This window comes from Petromyzon marinus, chromosome 1 (assembly GCF_048934315.1).
Source record: "Petromyzon marinus isolate PM22_M1 ecotype Great Lakes invasive population chromosome 1, UKy_Petmar_22M1.pri1.0, whole genome shotgun sequence".
Lineage (NCBI taxonomy): Eukaryota > Metazoa > Chordata > Hyperoartia > Petromyzontiformes > Petromyzontidae > Petromyzon > Petromyzon marinus.
Genome location: NC_133667.1, coordinates 35,691,966 through 35,704,688, shown reverse-complemented (window position 1 = coordinate 35,704,688; position 12,723 = coordinate 35,691,966). Strand labels below are relative to the sequence as shown.

General features: G+C 49.0%; 1 protein-coding gene across 4 annotated transcripts in view; it reads left to right on the top strand.

The window, feature by feature from the left end:
• The window catches only part of LOC116940748 (casein kinase I-like), a 44,359-nt gene that overhangs the window by 13,681 nt on the left and 17,955 nt on the right, over positions 1–12,723 (top strand). The gene's annotated exons all lie outside the window — the stretch shown is intronic.

Below are 12,723 nucleotides of genomic sequence, written 5' to 3'. Positions count from 1 at the left end.
ATTGTTCTGACCGAACTTCTCGCAAGCCCATTATTACCAGCCGGTAGGTGCGCACATGGTGTTGTCCTCCCCCCTCCCGCACGGTTTTGGCTACGTACGGTGGGGAAGGAAGTTCTACACACATACATAGGTAGTGGCGTGATTTGCATCCGAGTGGATGACAAGAAAGATCTCCACGGAGAGAGTTCTGCGCCACTGGGAGTCGTCCGGACTGGAATTTGGGAATCGCTTATCCAGGCTTCACGTCCCCTTTCTAAAATGTCTCCAACTCCATTTCTTTCAAAGTCATTAAGCTCAATGTTGAAGATAAACTGTATTTTTTGCTCGCACGTTGAGTTCCCTTAATCTTGGTGGAGGAATTCACCCACTGACCCCCCCCACATGCCATTTGGGTAATTGTCACAATTCCATTCACACATTGATTGTGATGTTGCATTGGCAGTGGGCACATAGGAAGACATAACAATATACTTAATACATTAATCAATTACACTGCTCTAAATAGACAGATACACACATTATTGGCCTATATTATATATATACATATTTGTATATTTTTAGGGCGATGTTATTAACTCGTATATTACGCTTTTGCCTTTTTTGTGCATGTGTTTTTAGAATCTTTTTGGTATTAATTACGTTATTCTATCGTGTATAAAGTTGAATACACCATCTAAATCGGTTGATTCTTATTCATACGCGCTTGTATTTTGAGCATACCAATGTTTGTTTTTTTAAATCTATTCATCTTTACTACTCTTAATTGTCATCACCGGGATACCAGTCTCCGGTTCTCACCTCGTTAAGTCCAATAAATTTGGATTACTTATGATCGTGTCAAATCCCTGATGTAGGGGTTTTTGAGCCCCTGATCTGGCAACTTTATCTCCCGTACCAGCCTACGTGTGCGAGATGCCAGACGGTACCCTTCTTGCCGGTGCCGTCGCCCCAGGGTTCTTGAATGAGGGGTTTTGCTACCTCCTCGCGGTTGAGGTCATGGAATTTTAGCGTCCAGAAGTTCACGTTGATGGGAGGTGGTGGGAGGTGGGGGTGCTTTTTGGTGTTGAACTTCAGTTTTAGATGTTTTTAAATTAATGTTTACTAACTCAGCTGGTGGTGAATGCTGCAACAATGCCTTGTTTGTCGGTGAATTTGATTATAAGGAAGCATTGTTTATGATTTTTAAAGAATTTTATTAAATTAGTAGTGTCTTTTCCACAACATTTAGATATTTTTTTATAACTTTGTCGGTTATTTTTTCCTCTGATTTTCTAGATGCTTACATTCTCCAAATTTGGTTGCATTGCGAGCTGCAGGTCATAATTTCAATACTCATGTAGTTTGTTTGTCTGAAGAATTCTCAGGATGCCATTTAAAGATAGCCGTGGGTTAACATGACGGTCCAGTTGCTCTTTATTGAGTGGTGTTCACGTGGGAGGAAGCTGGATCACCTGGGAAAAATCCCACGTGCATAGCGGGGGGGGGGGGTTAAACACCTAGAGGGTTCATACAGACAGGTTCACGAAGCCCACTCGCGCTGCCATCCCGTGGCCACCTCCCAATCCAGCAAAGGTTTTCGGAGTCTCACAAACGTATGCGATCCACGACAAACCCTCCCCCTCCCCTTTGTCTTGCCCGGCAATTTCTAGACTGCAAGGCGTGCGCCGGCGGCGCCGCTCGGTCATTTTTGTTTTATCTTGCCTGGGCTTTGGGAATGGATGTTCTCGAGCGCCTGAGTCGTGTCCGCGCGATGACGTCGGCTTAACGAGCCCCTGCCCGGCGACGTCCGGCGTCTGAATGTCGGCTCTCGCGCCACGCGATCCGGGCGAATGATGGAGCAATTTGTGCTCGAGACCCTGCTGAATGCGAGGCTTCGTGCCGCTGTTAAATAATGCATGGAGGCTCTGCTGGAAATACATATAGTGATGTATTTGTTCCCAGAAGGGAGAGTGACGTGTCCTTATAAAGACCACCCATGGTGACAACGGCGAACGGAGATTCACAGCTCGCTCTATTGGAATAGATGCCGTTACAATCTCGCGTAGGTTTTGTAGCTCGTACGTGCGTAAGTACGTTCAGAGCCGCTTGATTAAAAAAAAGTTTCAAGAGTTATTTTTTGTTGTTGTTGCAAAACGTCAAACTCCCCCCTTCCCCCCTTTTTGTAATTGGAGGTGTCACGGTGCAGTTCCCGCGCAGCGTTTGTCTCTGGGGAGATGCAATTGAGGATGAGAAGGGGGAGTTGTTTGTGGCGCGGCTGCCCTCATCCTGGGAATGGGAGGGAGGGGGGACGGAAGTGGAAGAGGGGGAGTTGGGGGGGGGTTGGGCGGTGGTTGAAGGCAGTAAAACACACGGGGAGTCGCCCTTACAGTCCCGGGCAACCAGTCGCTGCTTAAATCATTCATGCGACCTCGATCTTAAAGGAGAGCTGAGGTGAAACCGCATGGTGTCTTTGCTTAGATCTGATGCCGCACAGACAATCAAGGCACGTCCTCACATTTTAACGCCGGTTAAATCCTCCGATTGAAGTAGTACATTAAAATTTAGTGTCACCTTCCCAGAAGCCTACTTGGTATTTCAGTGGGTGTCACTTGATTGTCACGCCTGTGGTAACACAGGCTCTGCTTAGCGCTGTTCCTGCAAGGGCCTTCCTTTGTAAAGTTCAATTTATACACAAGACCTACTTATAATCTGTACGCAAGACCTTCCTATGTAACCTATACCAAAGACACTCCTACGTAGTAACATCGAGTCTTCCACGCCATGTCACGTGTACCCAAGAATTAGTGAAAACGTGCGCACAAAACCGTCCTTTGTGTAACGTGTACGTGGGTATTTCCAATCTAACGTGTATACTCAGCTCTTTTTATGACGTGTTGCACAAGATACGGATACGACACCTCCCCCAGTAACGCGTACACAAAACCCCGCTACGTAACATGCACGCAATACCTTCCTACATGCTCGATAACATTTATACGCAACGTGGACCCCTGGGCCTTTCCGTCAAGGACCTCCCCTCCCCTCCTCGTATCATGTACACCACACAAGGCCTTTGCGCGTAGGGCGTACCCAGTCTCCCCTCCGGCTCGTGTACACCGTTCCGTCACCGCAGCGTGCGCATGCTCGGTTTTCCCCGTCGCGCATTCCCACGGCGGCCCCACCGCGCTGGAAAAATCGATGCACGTGTGCGCGTGCTCGCCTGAGGAGGGAGGAGACGGGGGGGGGGGGCGCCGTCGTGGTCGTGAATGGTGGCGTTGTTTGGGCAGCGTAATTTGGGAGTGCAACACGACAGTGTAAACACAGAAGAGGCGTGCGGGGTCCCCGTCAGGCCGAGATTGTATCTGTATGCGCCTTTTGTCTTGCCCTACCGCCTCCGAGCCGGAGGAGGAAAGAAGAAGGCGTTTCTTGTTGCGCATGGCGATATTTGTTTTTCTTTCTCTTTCAAAGTGGAATTTTGTTTGAACAAAACTTGCCACACTCTTTGCCCGCCACCGCGGTTGATTCGGCGAGTGGACTTTTTTACAAAGACAAATGCTTGGATGTTATTTTTGACGAGCGTTTTCGCCCTTGCGAACTAACAGGAGTACGCGGATGAAACCGTGCATATGACAGGTAGTGCTCAAGGCACTGGGCAAATGTAGTCAAGAATCTGTTTGCTATACTGACATCTGCTGGCCACCATGCTGCAGCCCAGCAAGTTTGGGAGTCTTACAAATCATCATCGTTCCTTGGGGATCAATACAATTATTACAACTTTGTGGGGACATCAACAGCATCTGTCATGAAGCTAGACTGGCCCCCTACCATGGTAATGTGGAAATTATAGCGTCCTAAACACTAGAGCAGCGCAGCAGCCCTTGTCCTTGTTTGAGCACGAAGAGTCATTCGCTTGTTCGTTTGAGCGGAGATGATCCGAGTGACCTGTAGGTCATCGTGAACGGCAAACAAAACCTCCGCGCGGCATGACACGCATGCATGAGCACAGCAGTAGGTTTCTCTTCCTCCGTCGTCGTCGGTGGGTGCGGGTTTACAAAAAAAAATCATGTCTAGGTCAAGATCGCCTCTCGAGTTGGGCGCACGGCCGTTGTCTCGTCTCTCGCCGCGCTTTATTCCAATTCTGTCTCTCTGGAGACTCACGAGGAGCATTCTCCCCCCCCCACCCAGCTGCTAGCCCAGGGAAGAGCGTCTCCGGGGCGTTGGCGTGAGAATGCAGGAGCTGATTTCGTTGCCGAGTGCTTTGTGACGGCAGGAATGAGAAACCGCTAGCCCGAGAACCCCCCCCTCTCCACTCCCATAGGCCGCCCCCCACCCTGCTTCTACCGCCTGGGTGCGTTACTGTCATTGGAATATCGTTACAGCTTAATTTTATCCAAGGTCTCTCTTGCGAAATAGACTTGTTGTATCAGTGGGCACTTACCTGATTGTATATTTTCGAATGACTCCTGGACATTGTGTGTGGTTGAATGCTTGAATGGAAGAGCGGTAGTGTAGGGGAGAGCAGTAGTGTAGCGGTTAGCGCGCTGGGCTACGAACCCAGCGGCATGGGATCTATTCCCGCTCACTGCCAACACCAGTGACGATTATCTGAACTGGTCCTGGGCCCTCCCCTAGGTCGTTTCGGGCTTCTTGAGTACTCGGTGCAGTGTGTTAACGTCACCACTAGGGAGACAAAGGTGGCCGGTAGTGATGCTGGCCACCCCACCCCCTCGTGTGCCATGCCGGCCTTCATAGGTACTCTCTAACAGCACTTGCTCCTACAGTCTGTTAAGGCGAAACGGGGGGGGGGGTCTTTGTCTTTGAATGGGGTCAGAACGCCAAGTCTGCCGTCGCTGAGATCCTGGATGTGAATCCGGGTTTCAGCTGCCCCGTGATTAAACCGGATTCTCAACTCCAGTGAGTTCATGGTATCAACCCCATTTACCGGTGACCGCACAGAACAAAAAAAAAGCACGTTCACTTGTTTTTAATTAAACTGGCTACATTCCATCTCCCGATGCTTAAAAATGTATTTTTTGGCTCCCGTGTTACGAACCCCCATTTCTGTAGCGGGGGCACCTGGGAAAGTGCAGCGACTACTTGGCATGTGGATACAGGGGTTGCTCGCCATATGCCGGGGCTTTTACCTGACACGATGTCAAGCTGCCCGCCGTTCGAGCGCCCGATGTAAATGTATTCCTCTCACGACGTGACGCTGAGAGAGGAACATTTAAATATACAGTAGTCGGGGAGAAGGGTTAGAGTGAATCATTGAATCATTGATCAAAGTCTATTGTGCTCGCAACACGTGCACCAAATTGTGTGCCCTAGAATCAGATATTTTGCGAGCTACCCTAGCTCCCTTTTGTTTATGCTTGTAAAGATTTTATATGCTTAATTTACGATAAAATGCATAGCACAAAATAAAGTCTTCTGGGAGTGCATAATGTCAGCAGAATTGGTTGAACACAAGCAAACTGGACCAGTTTCGACGTACATATTGGATAATATAATAGAACCTCTCGTGAAACCACTATCTCTGTTCCCTTATAAATTAATGCTAAGCATGCAATTATTTACCATCTTACCCCCACCTCCTTGGCGATTTGATGAGACGTCTTTATTTATATTATTTCTTGTTTGTACTGTCCGTACCAGTAAGTTCCATCGTATTTGCTCGATTAGCCTAAACACACATTAGCATGCGGTTCGCATGGATGATATTGGTTGCGAAAGCCTACATGTTAAACTGGTTCGCATATTATTTGCATTATAAAGAATCGCTGCTTGCATCCACACATTATGTGCATGTGTATTGACCATGGGACTCTGGGTAACCTTTACACGCCTAGATTGTACTGACACATGACAAAACCACCTGATCTCGTCAGGTCTTGTGAGCTAAGTTGGGTTGAATCAGGAAAGTGCTTGGATAGGTGACCACTATGCATAACAGGTTGTTATTGGCAGCTGCAAGGAGACGTGGTGGTCAACAGAAAAAAAATCAGCAAAAGCCATTGTGCTGTACTTCTGTGCTCCCACGTCTGTGTTCCCAGCCTTCAACAACCCGCACTGACCAATGTGGGGGGGGCCTTGATCCATCGGTGGATTAACACAGATTAACACAGGACTACACCTGTACACGTGTACAAAATATTGTATTGATTTCAGAATCAAACTGCGACCCTCTAATAATGGCAAGTCATTGAATTTTGGCGGTGTGCCGGTGGCGGATGTAAATCGTTGCATTGCGAATCGCAGATTAAAGAAAAAAAAATAGATATTTATAATCCGGCGGTTGATGCCATGGGGGGGAGAGCCGGCAGGGTAACTCGACTGGCGCAGCGCTGGCTTCACCGCAACCGCCCTTGTCCCGAAACGGCATGCCGCAGGAAGTGCAAGGCAAACGCTTCTCCTGGTTTTACGCTGCCAGCTGACGGCGCGAAACGCGAGAAGCACCTCTCTCTCTCAGCCACCCGTCTTCCCATTGTGACACCGAACCCGGTTCGCAAAAGTTATCTGCGGACACCGAGACTATTACGATGACTCCTCCTCCTCCTCCTCACGGCAGCCTCCTGCTCCCTAACCGGCTAGTCTGTCGGAGCAGGGATGGGGGGCGGTTTTGCCGTTTTCATCTTTTCCCCCCTCCCCTCTTGTTGTTGCTCTGCAGTTTGCGCAGCAGTGTCATGTTAAGACGGTCAGAAAGCATAAAAACACGCTGAGCTCGTAAGATGCACACCTGGGATTTGTATCCTGACGTTGGGTTTTTGAGGCTCCAATAATGACTTTGAAGTGACTTTCAGGAGTGCCTCTACAACGCTTTGGAACTCGATGGGGTGACTGCTGATTAAAAAGTATGGTAGTGACACTGCAATGACGTCACGGGAATGCTTCTGACTGAATTAAATTTTTTTTTATTTTAACGAAGGCTCAAACGCGCTTCTCGCGGACAGGACAGACGTCCAGGATGGTTATTTTTCCACAAAGCAAGTGCCGTTTCATTGAGGTTGCCACTGCTTTTTTATAAATTGGCGACGTTGAGAGCAGTGCCGGCAGCAGCATTGGTGGCGGTGGCGGCGGGCACCGTCGTTAGTCGCATGAAACATTGAGGCAGTGTTGACAGCCTCGCCTTGTCTCTCCGTGCAAGGTTTAATTTTAAAGTCAAAGCTGCAGAGAGAAGCAGGAGGGGAGAGGAGAGTGAAAAAAAGGCAATCCCCCCCCCGCCCCCTGGATCCGGTGCTCCAGTAATTACTTGGGGGCGGTAACATGGCCCGGCGGATGGTTGCAGAGGTTTGCGGTTCGAACAAGACAGGACACCCTGGTTATCGCTGCAGGTGTGCTAGCCATACGAGTACGTATGGTTAACTTATCTGCAGTGGGTCTTAAATGTCCCCTGACGTCATTCACAAATGAGCAGGCTGTTGTGTGCGTTTGTGTCACGGTCAAAATTTGGCCCCCCAAAAAATACAAAGCAACACTGCTCCCAACTTACAGACTGTATTCCATTAGTGAAACATAACCGTCTCCGTGGCAGCCCTGAGCTTTGACAATGGCGTGAACACCAAATGTCCTTCATGATTATGTTAAAGACCCGCTGAAGATGGTGGATGCTTATTTTTACTCTGACAGGGATGGACGGAAGCAGGCGATGGGAGAGGGGTCTCGGAGGAAGTGGGGAGGTGAATGCGGCCAGGTTGATCTCCGCAAGAGCGTGTCCGCGCACCCTTTATCGAGTGCGCGTGGGTGTGAGAGCTCGCGTGTGTGTGCGCGCGCATGCACGTGCGCGTGTCTGTGTGTACGACGGTGGGTGGGCGGGTGCGAGAGAAGAACATGCGTGGGCGGGTGCGAGGTCGTGTGTGTGAGAGCGCGCGTGCGTTGAAGAGCACGCGTGTGCGTGCGCGATTGAGAATTTGCATGCTTGATTGTGAGCCTGTGTCGCGGTGTATTTGTGTGTGTGCGCATAATCTTGGAGCGAGTGTGGATTTGCATGTTGGTGCAAGAGCGCGTGCGCACCCGCGTGAGCATGCTCGCGTGGATGTGCTGCATGCGTGTGAGTTTGCATGCACCCCAAGAGCATTACGTTTTTGCGAATATTGGTGTGTGTGCATCTACATTGTGACGTACTTTACTTGTGAGCCTGCATGGGTGTGTGGACGCTTGTTTTTTTTACAAAATTGCACGTTCCACCACTATCTCCACTACCGCCGCCACCACCACCACCACCAAAAACCAACACTCAGAACTGCTACCACCGATATCGCCACGAATACCGCCACCACTGGTATCACCACCGCCATCAAGTACCAACACCAACAACCACCTGCCCTCTGCCACAACCAACCACCACCACTTCCCAACAGCCAGCATGTGTTGCGATCAGTGGCGGTATTAACGTGGCCCGAGTGGTGGGCGTGGTGACCTTGTGGTGCTGAACGGTGCGTTATTGATGCTCCGGGCCCCATCTGCTTCGTGCTCGCTCGCTCACTCGCTCACTCGCGCGCATGCGTCAGCGTCTACGTGCGTACAGTGTGTACTGGGGAGTCTCGGGGTCAGTCACCGGGGAGAGCGTGTGGCACAGCGGTGACATCTCCGTTAAATAACGAAGCGCGGGGGCAGTGCTCATCCTCGTTTAATCGCGACTCGTCTGCACGGCCCCCCCTGATGATATATGTGGAGCTTGGCAGAATACGTTCGGTGAACGGTGCTCGTGTGATGGAGAGAGTCTGGCCCGTGTCTTGAGGATGTGGCATTTCCACCAGCGACATGGAGAGCCTTCAGCCAACCGCATTACTTGATTGAGCAGGGATAACACTTTGGCTTCCTGTGACCAAGTCGACCGGAATGCGCCCGATCTCGGATAATAAACAGGATTGAGTCTTATGGTCCTTGGATAGGTGACCACCTTGAACAACAGGTTATAAGCTATGGGGATAGGTGGGCAGCAGAGGGTGGGACAGCAATATCCATCACCATCCCCGCACATCCCAGCAGTGGAATAACAACAGTGGCGTGCAGTACAGTGTAATCTTTGACTTGGCTTGACTCGAAAGACAAATGACCAGCCCTACGATTTAGATGATGATTTATCTCGGGGTTCGATAAATAATTCTCAACGCATTTTTGGTGTTTTATTTTAAAGCCAGAAGCACAGTTATGCAGTGGAATGTTCTCCTTAAACCGGTTGATAAACGGTGGGGGAAAATTTGATGAAGGTGTTCTCACGGGGAGTTAATCAGCGTACCGAATGCACGCAAGTGTGTTATCAAAGTGCCTCTGACGGCCCAGCGTTGGTGTGTGGCTGGCACGACCGCGACTATTCCGGGCCAGGCTGCAGGTTTTCCAGGATCTGCGGTGTTGTTTTTCATGCGCAGTGCCCACCCGGGCAGCGGTGGCAGTGGCCTGCGTGACGGTTACAGCGTCGTCGCGACTCCAGGCGAAAAAAAAAAAATGGTCCTGTTGGATAAACAATAATAACAGCGATGAATAAGTAAAGAGACGCGGCTCTTTTTTTCATCCTCCACTGACAATAAAACGATGACACTTTCGTTGTGGTTATACACCGACCCCGTTGCATGTATCCTTACTTAACCAATTGACCTTTTCCCGTTCTGAGACTTCTGCAAGTTGCGGGGTGGGGTCCCAGCCACCGTCGAATCTCGGAGCGCGCGAGCGGTTTAGTAGCGCTAACTTTACTCACGGATGCATAGCGCGCCGCTGTTTGAAAAGACATCGTAACTCACCTCACAGAACTGTAGCGGCATGACCTCACTCTACGATAGTTGGCGCCAAACTGTGCCGCACGCCCTCCCGCATGGCCTTTTTTCTTACGTGAACGTCATCGGAACGGAATCGGAAGAAAAACTGATGACGGGCATGTGCGTGGCACAGCAGTGGTGTGTGTACAGCCATAGGAATGGGAAAGGGTTAATAAAAAAAAACAATTTGCTATTGCCCATCATCTGCAGTGACAGCAGACGATACGTTTTGTGCAGTACGAATTATTTTCCAAGTAAGGGCAACGTGCCCGAGCGTGCGTCCACTGTGGAGATCGAGCGATGAAATGAGCACGCGCGCAGTTGCTGCATTCTATTGTTGCATGACAGATTTGTCGGAGATGGAGACTGATTGTTGAGGCCTTCATCCAGCAGTGGCTTAATAATGGTTATTGATAAACGATCGTCATGGCTGATGATGATGTGATGATGATAAATGAAAGTCCTTTGTCAAAGAAAGCATGGAGTGAGTCTCAAGTTGTTTTTTCAGAAGGTGTGTTTTCTGGGGATGTTTACAATTCCTTACTGTGTATTTTTGGTTGGTATGGGGGGGAAAACTGGTTTGCCCATGCTCATAACAACATCTGTACAAGTAGGCCAGTAGCCTCAGTAATTTAGCACATTCTAAAATTTTACTCCCCATCAATCTGAACGAGCACACTCATTCCGGTCTGAAAATGCATCTTTATATCGGTTACTTTATATCTTTATATTGGTTACGTTTATCCATGAGCATCGTAGGTAGAATCTGATATCTTTATTACCCGGAAAGAGCTTTTGGGTATACACAAGGATAACCGGATGACACATAAGTACATTATAAATGAAAGGGAAAAAGAGCATATTAAAAAAATAGATGAAAAGAAAACACTGCAGTGATGTTGGGAGGTGTCAGACCTTATTCAGGTGCCCCAGTGTGAGTGGAGAGGGCGCTTTCATGTCTATGTGCCATGCGGAGTGTATCTGTGTGTGTCTATGTGCCCCTGTGGGGAGCGGTAGTGTAGCGGTTAGCGCGCTGCACTATGAACCCGGCGATCTGGTTTCGATTCCCGCTCACGGCCAACACCGGTGACGATTATCTGAACCGGTCCTGGACCTCTCCTAGGTCGACTCAAATGAGTACCTGGTGCAGTGTGTAAACATCGCCACTAGGGAGACGAAGGCGGTCGGGCGTGGTGCTGGCCACCCACCCCCTCGTACCATTCTGGCCTTCATAGGTGGTCGCTAACAGCACTTGCCCCTACAGTCTGTCAAGGCTATACGAGGGATCTTTGTGTGCCCCTGTGGGGAGCGGTAGTGTATCAGTTAGCGCGCTGCACTATGAACCCGGCAACCCGAGTTCAATTCCTGCTCACGGCCACTAGTCACCAGTGACGATTATCTGAGTCGGTCCTGGGCCTTCCCTAGGTCGACTCGGCCTCAAATAAGTACCTGGTGCGGTCTGTAAACATCGCCACTAGAGAGAAAAGGTCGGGCGTGGTGCTGGCCACCCACCCCCTCGCGCGCCGTGCCAGCCTTCATCAGTGCTCGCTAACAGCACTTGCACCAACAGTCTTTTCAGGCTATATGAGGGGTCTTTGTATGTGCCTCTGCTTGCATCTCAATTTATATTCGGAAAATGATTTACCCTGCCTGCACCTTCACTCCCCCCCCCAGTTATTTGCTAAATGTTGTCACGATTCTGGGTCACAGTTCAATTCCTTTTGCATCTCATGTTTATCATCTCGTTTGTATTTTTCCCCCAATAAATTTTCTACCACGTACTATATTATTTGGGCCATTCGCCAAAAATGTACGTAAGTTATCCTTTACAAGTCATCATTATCATCAGCCATGATCCAATCCCCAAGCCGTTGCCATCTCTCACGGTCCGGCAATATAATAATTTGTGCAAATGAGTAAATAACGGATTCCCGCCCCTCGCAATTTGATGTGCGAGTCGTGAGCACAATAATAATCGATCGTAGTCGACAGATCAAAGCGTTGTCGCACGGTTATCAAATGTCGTCCTGGGAAGTGTTTGTGGGCAGTGGAGAGCGCGACAGCCTCGCCAGGTGAAAGGTTTTCCCTCCGTACCCAGCGTTTTGCATTTCCAGAGAAATTTAGCGTTTGCAAGTTCGTGGTCTTTCATCTTCTTCAACGTTTGCAAGCGTACAAACTGTACAGTTCAGCGAAGATTGCCGAAGCGTAATGTAAACTTTTTATTTTCGAAACACTAAAGCATTGGGCATATAAGCGCCTCGATGGACTTAATTTGTAGCAGTGGTGAAAAATAGTACACTTTGTTTTTAATGTAAAAAATACATTGCTGAGATCTTTGTGAGCAGTGAACTTTAGATTTAAATGGGCTTTTCTATCTCATGGTTTTTACCCAGCTGGAAATATAGATATCAACAATACTTTGTTTGCCAGGCTGGCTGATTAGGAGATCATTGTCTTTGAAGTGTGTGTGTGGAAATCTATGAATTTGTTGTGATGAAGCTAGATATTTTTGGCCATTCGAAGATATTTTATTATCTTGATCTTGCAACACTCCAGGTGTGACTGTGTCTAGAGTGTTCCACTCGCGATCAGAAGGTTAATTCCCCAGTTGGGGGTCGACTTAGCTTATTTGTGAAACTCAAACCAACTTGACTGCAAGTAGATGACGGTACAAGCAATGGATTATCGAGTCCATCTGTGCTGAGCTCTAAGTGGTTATCCCTCTTATCTGTCTGTTTTCTTCCCGTACGCTGATTTCCTGGCACGTCAAACCCTAGTTAATGGAATTAGCCGAATCTTCCAATGCTGAAAAATATGCGAGGCTCATACACACTGCATGTGTGTGCGTATATATAAAGGGCACTGTTATTTTCATTATCCCTCTGGGGTGGATATAATCGGCTGTTGGGGAGCAGCAGCAGTCATTGGAGGGCCAGGGTCGTCATCAACAGAGGTTGAGTGCTGCACCATTACTCACTTGAGCAGGGGAACA